The sequence below is a fragment of the Equus caballus genome, chromosome 24 (assembly GCF_041296265.1).
Source record: "Equus caballus isolate H_3958 breed thoroughbred chromosome 24, TB-T2T, whole genome shotgun sequence".
Taxonomy (NCBI): Eukaryota; Metazoa; Chordata; class Mammalia; order Perissodactyla; family Equidae; genus Equus; species Equus caballus.
The window spans coordinates 22,074,728-22,088,337 of NC_091707.1; the positions used below are offsets into that span (position 1 = coordinate 22,074,728).

Sequence of the window (13,610 nt, forward strand, 5' to 3'; positions counted from 1 at the left end):
CAGGATGGAGAGATTAACTTTAGATAGGGTTGAGCACATCTTGCTCATTGCTGGGTAGAGAAAGAGAGAGATACACACACATACATTATATTGGTTCTGTTTCTCTGGAGAATCCTCACTAATCAGCTCCCGATGGCCACTACAGACTTTTCAGTTGTATGTATGTGTGTGTGTGTACATATATATACACAGATAGAGAGAGAGAGTGAGAGAAAGAGAGAAATGTAAGGAATTAGCTTACGCAGTTATGGAGGCTGGCAAATCTAAGATCTTCAGGGTGGCCGATAGGCTAGAGACCCGGGAAAAGCTGATGACCTGATAATGCTGCAGTTGAAGTCTGAAGGTCATCCGCTGGCAGAATTCCTTCTTAAGGGAGGTCAGTCTTTGTCTATTAAAGTCTTCAACAGAGTGGATGAGGCCCATCCCCATTATGGAGGGCAGTCTGCTTTACACGAAGTCCACCATTTTAAATGTTAGTGTCATCCATAAAGAACACCCTCGTAGAAATATACAGAGTAAGGGTTAATCAAATACCTGGGCTCTGTGGCCTAGCCAAGTTGCCACATAAAATTGACCATCACAGGAGCTTACTTAACATCTGTGTTTGTGTTCTTATTTCCTTCAGGGTATTATAGGAGGGAGGTTGAGAAGAGATCTTCACTGTTCAAAAAATCTTTTTGTTATGGAAATTTTCAAACATATGGGAAAGTAGAGAGAGAATGGTATAACGAACCCCATGTGTCCATCACCCAGCTTCAACAAATATTAACAAAGACAATTCATTTCCAAGTTATGCCCTATTGTCTCCATTTCTTTGTTTTCTTTGTTAAAGAGGGAATAGAGGGGCTGGCCCCATGGCCAAGTGGTTAAGTTCACGTACTCCGCTTTGGTGGCGTGGGTTTCACCATTTGGGATCCTGGGCACGGACACGGCCCTGCTCATCAGGCCATGCTGAGGTGGCATCTCACATAGCAGAGCCAGAAGGACCTACAACTACAATATCCAACTATGAACCGGAGGGGGGAGGGTTTGGGGAGAAGAAGAAAAAGAAAAAGAAAAAAGGAAGATTGGCAACAGATGTTAGTTCAGGTGCCAATCTTAAAAAAAAAAAAAAAAAAAAAAAAGAGGGAATAGATCTGTTCCTTTAAAACCTCCATCCTTCACTACTTGTTTTATTGCAACTTAGAGGATAGATTGTAGTCCCCTGCTCAAGAATTTGACCTAGCAAATGAACATGTTACACAGCTAGCTGATTGCTGGAGATGGGAACCATTAGATTAAAGGTTAGGAGGACACTGAAAGTCCTTTGAGAAATCTGGGCACATTTACAGTTGGAATATGAGCAGTTCTGCCTTCTGAGTGATTTACATAAGGGTGCATAGTAAGTTACCTTAGAAACAGACTCTTCCTGCGGCATTTTAGCTTCCTCTGTGATGCTAGGACATTAACAAAAACAGATCTGAAGCTTTCTGTAAGTCTGAATTGCTGTGGAAATGTTTAACACCTAAGTTTGAGAACTCCCTAAATGAACCTTACTATTTCAAAAGCTGCAGAGAATTTCCTTCACGATCTTTCACTTTACCAACAACTCTATAACATATGGGTGTATATATGTGTGTGTGTGTATCTATCTATCTATCCATCTAACATATGTAGTCTCAAGTCTTAATTCTTGGCAGGAACGCTGGAGCCTTTTTGCATTTGAAATAGCCATAGCATGGAATTTATGACCAAGGGTTCTAGATAGAACTCAGTAAACCCCAGTAGGCTACACAGAACCACCTAGTAAATGTTTAGCGCTTGGTAGATTGACGTTCTTACTTCACGCCTGCAGCGTGGGTCCCCTGGATGATCTGAGGAGGCCTTAAACACACATCCTTTTGCTGGAGTTAGTGAAACTATCTCACCAACTTTATGGGTAGCTTTGAGGAATTTTGATATAGCGGAGATGAACATGTCGTCTTCATTTATAGATGACAGAATTGCTCTTAAGTGTAACGCCTGTGTGTTTGTCTGCTTGTGTTGAAGAATGGCATCATTAACAACAGTTGTTCTGTCTGTGATATCTTCCAGTGATGCACTGTGTCTGGAGGATACCATAGGTGGCACGAGTTACATTTATCAGAGGATATTGGGTTTTTGTGCTTCTCTTGTCAGCAAGACAGTAATGCTCATTACACTTTAAAGAGGCACATGCCTCAAATAAAAAATTCAGTTCATAGGTGGGCAGCAGGGGAAAAGATGATTGTTTCAGTAGAATAGTTAGTAGCACAGATGACTGTTTCTGCATTGAAGTATGTGTCAATGAGTTTATATACTTACCCAGCTATTTGAATAATCAACTTTAAACTAGTAATTGAAGTAACAGGTTTAAAATCTCATTATTTTTCTTAGCCTGACAGATTAAAGTAAAAGGAAGGGTATGTCTATGGTTATACATTTCCATTAAAATATCTACCTTCCTCTAAAACCCACTTAAAGGAGCAAATGCCTTATTCACAAAAGTTCTCATAATAATTGCAGCTTATATTATTCTAGGCTTTCTGATTGAGGTTTAATGACAAAGTGACAGGTATTATTTGAAGTATGTGAATTTAGGAGTTCCAAAAACATTTTCAATCTTATTTTCTTAGTTTCTATACTCTGGATCCTCAAAACAGTTCTTAATTCTTAGGAACAATTAATGTCAGTTTTATGGAGTGAAATTGCTGTCTGCTTAAAAACCGCTTTTCTTTTTGGTTTTTCCCCAGTGAACCCTGTCGACAGAGTGATAATTTATAGTTGTCATTCCACAGAAGCGCGGGCCACTTGATGCAAGAGAGGGTGATGGAGAAAAACCTTACTTTTAGGTCATTAACTCTTTGAATGTTTCTTTTTAGATTATCTTGAAGCAAAATACAAATCATGGCATTATCAGGCACATTACAGAAAATATGGAGAGGCTTTCAATGTCTAATGTTTAGTTTTTAGCAGAAAACTCTTTTTTTTAAGTTGGTCTTTGATCCTCCCAAATCCCTCCACAGCTCTTCCGCCCCTAAACAGTAATGCTTATTAGAGCTGTAGTTGGTAGCTTATCATTCTATGTGGGGAAGATGTCAGAGTCCTTTTAAAGTTTTCCTGTGAGTTGGCCTTTTAGTCAAAGACATAACTGGAATTAGTTTTAAGAACATTTCAGGGCAAAAGTTCCATTTAGAATTTCCCCAAAGAATTTGAAACTGACCAAAATGTGTATTTTGTGTGGAACAAGTTGGATGCCAATGTGAAATTTTTCATTTCAGTTGGAGGATTTTCCTTTCCATTAGCTACTCTCCAGGACTTGTATTTATACTAGTATTCTTTTTCAAATGAAATGTTAGTATTTTGCTACCAGAAAATAGAATCCCATTCATTATGCGTGATGGTAGTAGATCCTAGGTGAACCAAACTGTGCTCACTGAAGACTGCAGAGGTACTTGCTGCTCCTCAGTAAGCAAGCTTCCATATCTTTTAGTGAGAAATTGGAAGAATTGAAAGAGAAAGAGAAGAAAATAGTAAAATACAGGCATTATTGGCTTCAAGAGAAACATAACTAGCATTTTGGTTTAAACAAGTAGATACAATATGCGTAACTGTATATAATACTATAGAATAGCTGCCACATGTATGTAGAATTAGTTGAGAATATTTGGATCCATTATCATGGTTAGAAAACAGTGCTTCCCAGTTCTTATGTGAAATTCCCTGCCAGTGGAAAGGGAAATGTAAAAGGAGTGTTTTCAAATTTTCTTTGATTGGGGCCACTTTGGCTGGGCAGACCTGAGAGAAACCATATACCACCCACCTAACCTACTTATGTTTGCAACCACAAAGATCCCATTAAAGCTGCTGCTTTTGATGGGATCCCACGGGGGTCTTATTATTAATGTTTGCCAGACACAGAAGTATTGACATTGTCATGTTATTAGCATTACTATTCTAAGAGCCCAGTCATCAAAGACCCCAGGAGACTTCATTTTGATAACCACTAATGAAGGCGATAAAATGTGTAGCAATAGTCATTTTAGTAATGAACAATTTTACTACCTGCTTAGTTTGAAGCTTATGTAAACAAATGAAAGGAAAACATAAGGAAAAATATTGAACACTGAGCATTGATTTAGGTTGAGAGGATTGATATGTTTATTCATAGACAGAAGGGGGCCAGTATAAATAAGAACGTGAGGCTGCTGTGTCCTGGGACCTGGCAGAAACATGTGCAATGGATTAATAATTTGTGCTGGAATGGTTTTCTGGCTACAAATGAAAATTTCATTAGACAAAAGATTTGTATTTCCTTCATCACATAGTGAGAACCAGATTAAAACCTGTGTAATTGTTGGTTGCAGGGTTATCTTTCCAAGACAGATTAACCTCACCAATCTGTGCTGTGACAGTGGAGGATAAGGGACCATTTCGAGACTTTGAAAAAGACAGGAACATCTTCTCCAGGAAAAAGTCACTCATTTTTCAAATAGTCTAAATTTTATGAAAACCAACCCTAGATCTTATAGGAGGTTAGCTTCCAGAATAAGCAAACCGAATTTAAGGAGGCCAGTCGAATTCAGTTGAGTTTGATTCAATAAATATTTCTTGAGTGCCTTCTATAAGCTTGACATGGTTGCTAGATTTGAGGATTTGTGATGTCTGTATCACAGATATATCTGAAGTAAAATGATTTCTTGTGTGTTGGATGCCAACAGTAGTAAAAACTCCAAAGGAGGGTAGTCCAGGGGAGCTTCCCAAGAGCCTGCTTTAGAATGTTACCCGCAGGGAATGCTGACAGCTTGCCGAGTGCAGTCCTGTTGTTTTGCAGGTGAGGAAGTGGAAGTTCAAGGAATCAAGCATCTTTCCCAAGATCACAGCCAGTTGCAGAAGTGGAACTGGCTCATGGTGCTTCATAACTATTTTAGTGTTATTTCCACTGTCTCTTGTAACCTTTTCTCCCCCTTTATTGTATGATTCCATTTATATGGAATGCCCAGAAAAGGCAAATTATAAACACAGAAAGTAGATGAGTGGTTGCCTGGGCTGAGGATGAGAATGGGGATGAATTTTATATGGTTATGAGAGATCTTATTGGGGTGAGGAAAATGTCCTAACACTGGGTTGTAATGATGGTTGCACAACTTGGTAAACTTACTAAAAAGTATTGAACTGTACACTTAGAATGGCTGAATTTTATGACGTGTAAATCACACTTAAGTAAAATCTTGCTGTTCAAAGTGTGTTGCTGGAACAGTAGCATCAGCATTACCTGGGAGCTGATTAGAAAAGAAAACCTTAGCCCCCTCTCCTAACCTCTTAATGAAAAGAAATAAGAATAATTGTAAGGTAAATATTTTGACGATGATAATTACTGTCTTGTTTAGCCAGCTATACCTTTTCGTTTTATTTTAATAGAAGATATAGAAGTAAGCTTTAGCCTAGCTCCTGTCAAAGCTCTTATAAGTGTCAAATTTATCATGTCTGAATTAATATAATTTACCTCTATCTCATTCTGATGGAGAATACTGGGTATTTTTTCTTGAGATGTGAAGGATTGCTTATTATCGTTAGAATAGGTACTTTCATAGATTTGAATTTGTTCAAAGGTACTTGGGTCCTAGTTGAAAATTCAGTTTTTAAAATATTAAATCATTAAAAATGATAAACACAAAAGACTAGAAACATGCAAAATGCATTAAACTGTTAAATGAAAGAAGGAGGATATAATATTGTGTGTGTGGATACTCAGATATTCAAAACTATTGATTGCCTGCTCCATGGCAGTCACTCAATGGATGCTGACAGCAGGGTGAAGACAAAAGTTAACCTCCTATCTGATCTCTTGGAGTTTCTAGTTTTGTGAGGAAGACAGATGTTAAAAAGAAATAATTATGCAAGTCATTAATGAGCTACAATTACAATATGTGTTAAGAGGTAAGAGGTTCTATGAGAGAATATTTCAGGGGGACAGAATTTAGTCTGGATTATGTGGGGCTGGTTGTCAGGCAGAGCATTCTGAAAAGTGAAGTGTAAACTGAGCCCTGAAAGGAAATGAATGGGTGTTGGGGGCCAGGGGAAGGAAGCTTGGAAGGAGGAGAGCATTCTCAGCCAGCGGGAGGAGCCTGGTGAAGTTAGATGCTGAAAGAAGGAGGTGAGATGCTGAAGAGTGAAGTGCAGCTAGAGAGTGACTAAGGATAAGGAGGGGCTTTCTGAGTCCTGTGGAGGATTTTGGACTTTATCTGAAGTAATTTTAAGTCATTTTAAACACTGAATGACTTGGTCAAATACGTATTTTAAGAAGATCAGAAAGGCCATTTTGTGAAACAGAGGTAGGAGTGAATGCGAAGAAATCACTTAAGAGGTTGTTGAAGTGGTTCAGGTGGGAAAAACGGTAACTTGTGTCCCAGTATTACCTGTGCAGGTGGAAAAAGGCAGGTAGATTCAAGAGTTATTTAGATGGAAGAATGCGTAGGCCTTGGTGATGAATTCTAGATAAAGGATAGGGAGTTGGCTTAGGATCCTATATAATATGACTACAACCCTGTGCAAATTACAAGGAAAAATGACAGAAGAAATGTGCAAAAATAATCAGAGTTGAGGGGCCGCCCAGTGGCGCAGCAGTTAAGTTGGTTAAGTTCGCACATTCCACTTCGGCAGCCCAGGGTTCGCCAGTTCGGATCCCAGGTGTGGACCTATGCACCGCTTGTCAAGCCATGCTGTGGCAGGCGCCCCACATATAAAGTAGAGGAAGATGGGCACGGATGTTATCTCAGGGCCAGTCTTCCTCAGCCAAAAAAAGGGGAGGATTGGCAGAAGTTAGCAAAGGGCTAATCGTCCTAAAAAAAAAAAATCAGAGTTGTGTTAAGGCGGAGGGATTCTAAATTATTTTTCCTTCCCTCTCTTTTTTAACCAAATTTTCATAAGTCTGGTATTACTTCTATAATTAGTAAAAGAACTTTAACAAACACTCAATGATTGCTGATATTTAGAGTATTGCTTAATCTGTCTCCAGAGGGTTGCAATGACATTAGTTCTGTAATTTCTCCTAACTTTTGAGCCTCGTGCATTTTCAAGTGATACAAATGATGTCTCTCTCTCTTCTCTTGGACAAAAATCAACAATCTGACAAATCCCCTAGTTTGAGAGAATTTCCTGTTAATTGTGCCTGAATTTTGCCTTCCTCAATTTCATTACATTACCTTCTGCTTACATTCCTTTGTACTGTGGATGTTATTTGAGATTTCAGAACCTCCTTTATTTGGGGCCAGTTGGTATGTGCCAGTGACCATGGAACAGAGATGTACTCTTGTCAGGAGTCTATTGTGATCACTTTAGCCAGGATGATGCAAAATGAGATTGTTCCTCATTTTGGTTGGGTCTTTAAAAAGGTAAATATTAATTAAATATAATTCATTCTTAAATGCTTGATAAAAATTTTATTATATGTGAGTCTGAAGATGGATTTCTGTGCCACAGCAATGACAGTCTCATAAGAAAATTGTGCCATTAACACCATGTTAAATAGTCCCTCTGCAAATGCTGAAGACCTTCTGTGTTTATGGAACGACTGCTTATTTGTGAAGCATATGCAAATCTCTGCTTTGGATGTAATAGACGATCCGGAATACTCAATGGGCTAATGAAATCTGGAGAATATTTAAAAGGTGCTCTTGCTATAGTGGCATAAACCTTGAACAATTTAAAACTCTTGTTGAGCCAGCCCTAGTTTTTTTGATATTGTCCTGCTCAGTTACAAAGCTTTAACTTTAACTGGATACAGTTTGAAAACTATATTTAAAAATAAGCCGTCCTTGACTTAAGCAGTAGTTTAGTTTTTTTTTTTTTTTTTTACTTTATTACACTTATTTTGGAAAAGTAATTGCAACAGTTTTCATTTTTAAACAAGTTTCATTAGTGAAATCAGCAGCCGTGGTGCAGTGGAAACAGAATGAGAACACACTTCTGAGTCAGACAAACCAGGATTTGAACCCCATGCTTGCCACTCATTAGGAAAATACCTCTACGTTTTTGATTTCTAGTGTCTTCACTGTCTTATTGGCATTTTGTGAAGATTTGGAGCAGGAGTTCAAGCAAGAACTTGGAATTCAACAAAGGAGAATTGAATACCAGCTCCACTCTGTATTTAGGTATGAGCCTTGGGGCAAGGCACTTACCCTTTCTGAGCCTCAGTTTTTTCGACCATAAAATGGAAGGCTAATGTCTTTCACAAAGAGTTTTTTTTTATGTAAGTTGTCAAAAAGCATTGCATACTGTAAAGTGTTTGGCAAATGTTGGTTATAATGATAGTATTATTTTTCTGAGGTCTTAGCACATTAGGGAAAAGATTACAAGAGTTTAATATATTTTTACCTTTTAAAATGTCACAAATTTCGATTCAATAATGAATAACTGATACTGAGAGCCTGTTATGTACTGGGCTCTGTTCTAGGTGCTTTAAAAACATTGTGTAATCGCATTTCCATAGTGAGTTGGAAGACAAGAGGTAGTGCTCCTCATGTTACAGGTGAAGAGATTTAGGTGCACCCAGGTCGTGTAATTTGCCTCGTGCTGTGGCATAAGTGAGGGCAGATCCAACACTGAGCCTTGTTTTGTGTGATTCCGAAGCCACTGCTGTTTCTTTCCTTCACACTGTCTCCTTTTTCTCAGTGTCTCCTGATGAAAATATATTTTGATTACAGAGCAGTTTCACATTTTGCTTTCTATTAATTGTCCCCGCTGAAGCCCAGTGGTAAAGGGTCTATTGGATTGCCCATGTCCCAGCAATGACAGTCTGTATGTGTTGTGTCCATATTGTTGCCATAGAGTCCACAGTAGTCCAATTTTATATTTGTTAAGATGCCAGCATTTAGAACACATTTTGGACAAATGCTATAAAGGATATTTCATCTCAACGGCACATATTCCTACCCACCTAACAAATTTTCTCTTAACAGAAAACACCTGTAGGCTCTCTTGACTCATGTTAAAGATGGATTGCAGCCCATTTCATAGTTCTTATTTTGACTGCATGCATTATTCATCTTTCTGAGCTTTCTTATTTGTACTAGGTACTGCAAAATGCCTTTCTCTGAAAGGCATGATAATTGTCATAAAAATTACAGACTTAATTAGCTTCATGACCACTCTGGGAAGTCAATATTAAGTAACCCACATCTTGTAGATGACACAAGGAAGTTAACTGGCAGCTGTGAGGAGAAATTTTAAATAAACCCAGTATTCTTGACTTTACTTATGACTGACTGCCCTACAGATCTTGACAGAGAATGAAAAGAGTAGATTTTCCAAGGTGATTTCTCCTTTAAAAAATGCTAAGCATTAACACACTTCACTAGATAAACTTGCGTAAGATTGTGATTCGGGGTTTGGTTACTTGGGGACCCTATTATTGGAACATTTTCTTTTCTCTCAGAATGTGTCTGACTCTCTCCAGGAGCTGATAAGCCTTTAGAAATCACTCAGACATACAGGCTTCCACCTTAGCTTTCAGCAAAATAACATAGATTTTTTAAGACCTACCTCCTAGAACCTGGTATTTCTTCCTAAGTCATAATTCTCCCCCTCCCTCCAAGCATCTATCATCAGATAAAAAAAAAATGGGGTCAGAAAGATTTAACTAACAGCCTTTAAAGGACCATGAGCATTATTATTGTGGGCATGGATCTCTTCTGTCTACAGGTACCCTTGGTGAGGATGATCAAACATGTGATAAAGCATATGGCTCAAGAATTTGATAGTTTTTCCCCCTACAGAAATGCAACTCTTTAATGTTTCCTGTTTAGACATTTTCTATGTTTAAAATGACCTTAATTAGACACCTTTATAATTAAAATATAATTCTAATTAAAACAAAGTTTAAAGAACTGTAGGCCCTAAGAATATATCAGCAGCTTACCTTTCATCTTTATTTATCAGTTGTTACTAATCCTTTGTTAGATTGCTGGTTTATTCTGAGCACGTGGAGAGGTTATAAACCATCCCTGTCATGTTTGTGGTAGGAGCTTGTATGTTAAACAAACACACACAAACACACTTTTTTTTGTTGTTTTGTCTTATACGTCTCATAATAACGAAGTGTCATGAACTACTTTAATTCAAATAATGAGACTTCTTAGCCACCACAGACCTTACATGTATTTTCCTGCTAATCCAAGGACCTGGGCTGTCCTCTATTTTCCTTTTCTCATATGTATATTTTTTAATAACACCAGCAGCTACTTTGTCTTCTCAGTGGTAAGAAAGCCCCCAAATAACACGGGTACCAGGTATATATCTGATACTACCCTCTATTCTACCAGTCAAGATGAAATTTACCTAAGCAGCAAAGCTATCTCCATGGTTACTCTGCTGGCACATAGCCCTTTTGGCTTTAGACTGTGTTAGTGTAATGAAAGATCTACAGTACTGCCAACTAAGTTGTTTTTCAGGTGCTAGCTCCAGGCGCCCCTCCTTTTTCAGTGTTTTGGAATATAACCACTGGACACTGTTTCATATAGAGACAGATTTGGCCTCTTTCCAATCACTGTGAGATCGTTGGACAATGGTTATTGACAAAATTATAGAACCAATCCCTGAAAAGACTACTTACTGTTGAATATATCCAGCGTCAATATTACAATGTTTTTTGGCCCACACTGGTAAATTCTTGGGTTTCAAAGCAGAAAGGAGCTGTTAGAGGTCATCTAGAGAGTTAATTACACTTTACAGATGAAGGCAAATGAAGAATCAGGGCTTCTTAGCTTTAAAAATTTTCATCAGTAACTTCCATTCATTCATTCAACAAACAGTTATGAGTCCCTACCCGATGTGGGTCCTGGAGCAGTAAAGTTATAAACACTGTCCTAGCACTTACGGTCTCACAGTCCATTGGAAGAGGAAGACTGACACATAATTACCACAGCAAGTGAAACCTTGTGTCATAAAGGCACATTCAAAGCACCCTGAGGCTACACCTTTGATTGCAGATGAAGCGTTGACATAGGAGGCAGTAGGAGTTTCAGCGTAAAGAATGAGTAAGTATTTACTAGGCGGGCTAGGGAAAGAAGACATCCCGGCAGAGCAAACGGAAGTCAGGGAAGAGCACAGTCACTCTGGAAAATGCTTAGTGTGTTAGTGTGAGCGGCACATAGGACTTTTGAGTGAGGAGTGGTGAGGAATGGTTGAGTCCTCACTGTGAGGTGGTATTATTGGGAACAGCTCATACACAGCTGGATCTTCAGTCAGGACCAAAGGTGGAGCTCTGTGAGTTGTGAAAATATTGAAATAGTTCCAAGATAGTTGATAAATAGCCACTGATATGAGGTCCCTCTCACTGTCCTGTTGCACCCCCCAGATCTCCTCACACTAGTGACTCAGCAATTAAAAAGTTGACGCCCTGTGGGAGGCCCTAAGGATCCCTCTAGCACTAAGGCCAGTTAGATGTGTGCTGATTGCTAAATGTCTTGAGCATCCCTCTTCCTGTATGCCATGGTAAACAATGTGAAATTTATCCTATAGGGTAGGGCTTGAAAATTCAGGTGCCTCCAGGGGTCAGGTAGGCTACAAAGAAATGAGTAAAGCAAGTGGGGATAAACAACAGGGAGAAGTGAGGACTGTAGTCAATGTGGCATTAAAATTAATTTTTTAAAACCTCTGTGTCAACAAATATAAATGAATGTTTGCCAGTGCTAAAATTTTGCCATATAAAGAATAGGAAGCCATAATGGTTTTTTAGTTTGTTTCTTTAAACTAAAGGAGTGATGTAAGATTTATCTTTTGGACAAGTTGCCATGAAGGTTTGATGGACAGAGGTTACAGAAGACGTGGAGAGATGAGACTGAGAGCATGGGCAGTTACTAACTCAAAGACTGGACAAGAAAATGCTGGCTTAAAAATCAAAGATTTTGGTTTGCATGTGAAAATAAAGTTTTCTCTGTATAATAAAGAATAGAAAGGATTATTGAATTATTAAGGCAGATACATCATTTCTGTCTTAAAAAGCTTCAAGTACCTAAAGGACAGTGGTAGATGCTAACCCCAATGATTTCTCAGGGAGCTTTCTAGGTGTGTGATGCCCTGAAGCATATTAACTTAAGCAAAATATTTGTGGAGAAAAAACCCAAAAAACTGTGGGTACTGAAATGGGGTGGAACAAATGGTGAAAGAACTCTTTAATATTACCAAGTGGGGGATTTGTGTGGTAACATTAAGAGCTTTTCAACAATTCTGAGTAGGTTTTATTCATCAATTTAACAAATTTGAGTGCATACTATATGCTAGACACTGTTGTAAGCACAATTTTAAATGGCATTTGTTAATTCATTTATTGAGAATTTAACACGTGCTCAGCACACTTCTAGGCACTGGGGATAAGCTACAGAACAAAACAGACAGTCGCTGCCCTCCTTGGAACGTTCATTCTAGGGGAGTTGGCAATAAACCTGGTACAAGGTCAGGTTCTGGTGAGCAAACCTAGAGGACGAGTGGAGGTGGGGAAGACTAGAGACTGAAACCCTACATCTGGAAGTTCTGAGGAAATCAGAGTGTGGGGAAAGGCGATCACTCCACAGAACGTAATGGAAGAGAGAATTCGTAGACCCCAAACCAGCAGAACTTGGAACGGAAGGAGTGGAAGGTAGGAGTGTTCAAGAGAGAAATTCACAGACACTAGAATGCTGTGAGTCCAGAGTGCTGAACACCCGTTGTAGAAAAAGCGCTGTGCTCGGTTTGGATCAGCTGAATCTGAGATTTTGGTGAGATACCCAGGTGTAGCTACTTCCTTAGATCTGCATTTCTCAAACTTTGGTGGGTGTCAGGATCACCTGGGGAACTTGACAAATATACAAAGGCCCGGGGCCTGTTCCTTCAACCTGCCTGGGCCTCTATGTTCTTTATTAGCTCACCAGGTGATTCTGACACAGCAAAGTCTGAGAACCATGGGCTTAGATAACAAGAGATTCAAGCCTGGAAAAGAGGGATTGAGCTAAGGGCTGGAGGTGTATATGTTGGAATTTTTAAAAAAGTGTTTATTGGTACTTATAGATGGGTCAGCTCTCCCAGATGATGAGTATTAATGGGGAGGAAGAGAAACCATAGGACAATGAGTGGTTGTATCTAAGTAGTTTGTGGGAAGACAAGGAAGAGCCTGAAAGACAGACACATTAATTATTCAGGATCAGGGGAAAGTGCAGAGAGCTCAGTTTCCCTTTAACTGGAATGTGGGCTCCATGGGGACAGAGACCTCAGGGTTACCTTACACCTGGCATTGTGCCCAGTACTTAATAAATATTTATTTGTTGAATGAATCAATACATGCATGAATGGCTATCACAAAAGCTAGAGAGAAATTTTTAGGAGAGTGTAGGCAATCCTATCAAATGCAGCAGCCTGAGGTCAAGAAGGCTGAAACTTATGGGATTGCTGGTAAATTTGGTCAGAAGGAAGCTATTGCTATAAAAGAGATGGAGTAATTAACTGCAAGCAGTGAATTTAGGCTCTGCTGTCATTTATAACATTCATCCTGAGCTGTTGACGAGCAATGTAAAGGCAATAGGAGATATATATATATATATATATGTACACATACATGTGCCTATGTATACATAGTATAT

At 38.9% G+C, this 13,610-nt stretch overlaps 1 protein-coding gene across 47 annotated transcripts in view; it reads left to right on the forward strand.

The window, feature by feature from the left end:
- SYT16 (synaptotagmin 16) overlaps positions 1 to 13,610 on the forward strand; it is a 260,414-nt gene that overhangs the window by 123,910 nt on the left and 122,894 nt on the right. For 12 of the 47 annotated variants that reach the window (XM_070249851.1, XM_070249842.1, XM_070249845.1 and 9 more), the window contains one exon: positions 8,043 to 8,150. The exons of the other annotated variants lie outside the window; for them this stretch is intronic. The gene's annotated coding sequence lies outside the window, so the exon portion shown is untranslated. The remainder of the gene's footprint in view (positions 1 to 8,042; positions 8,151 to 13,610) is intronic. 47 annotated transcript variants of the gene reach the window in all.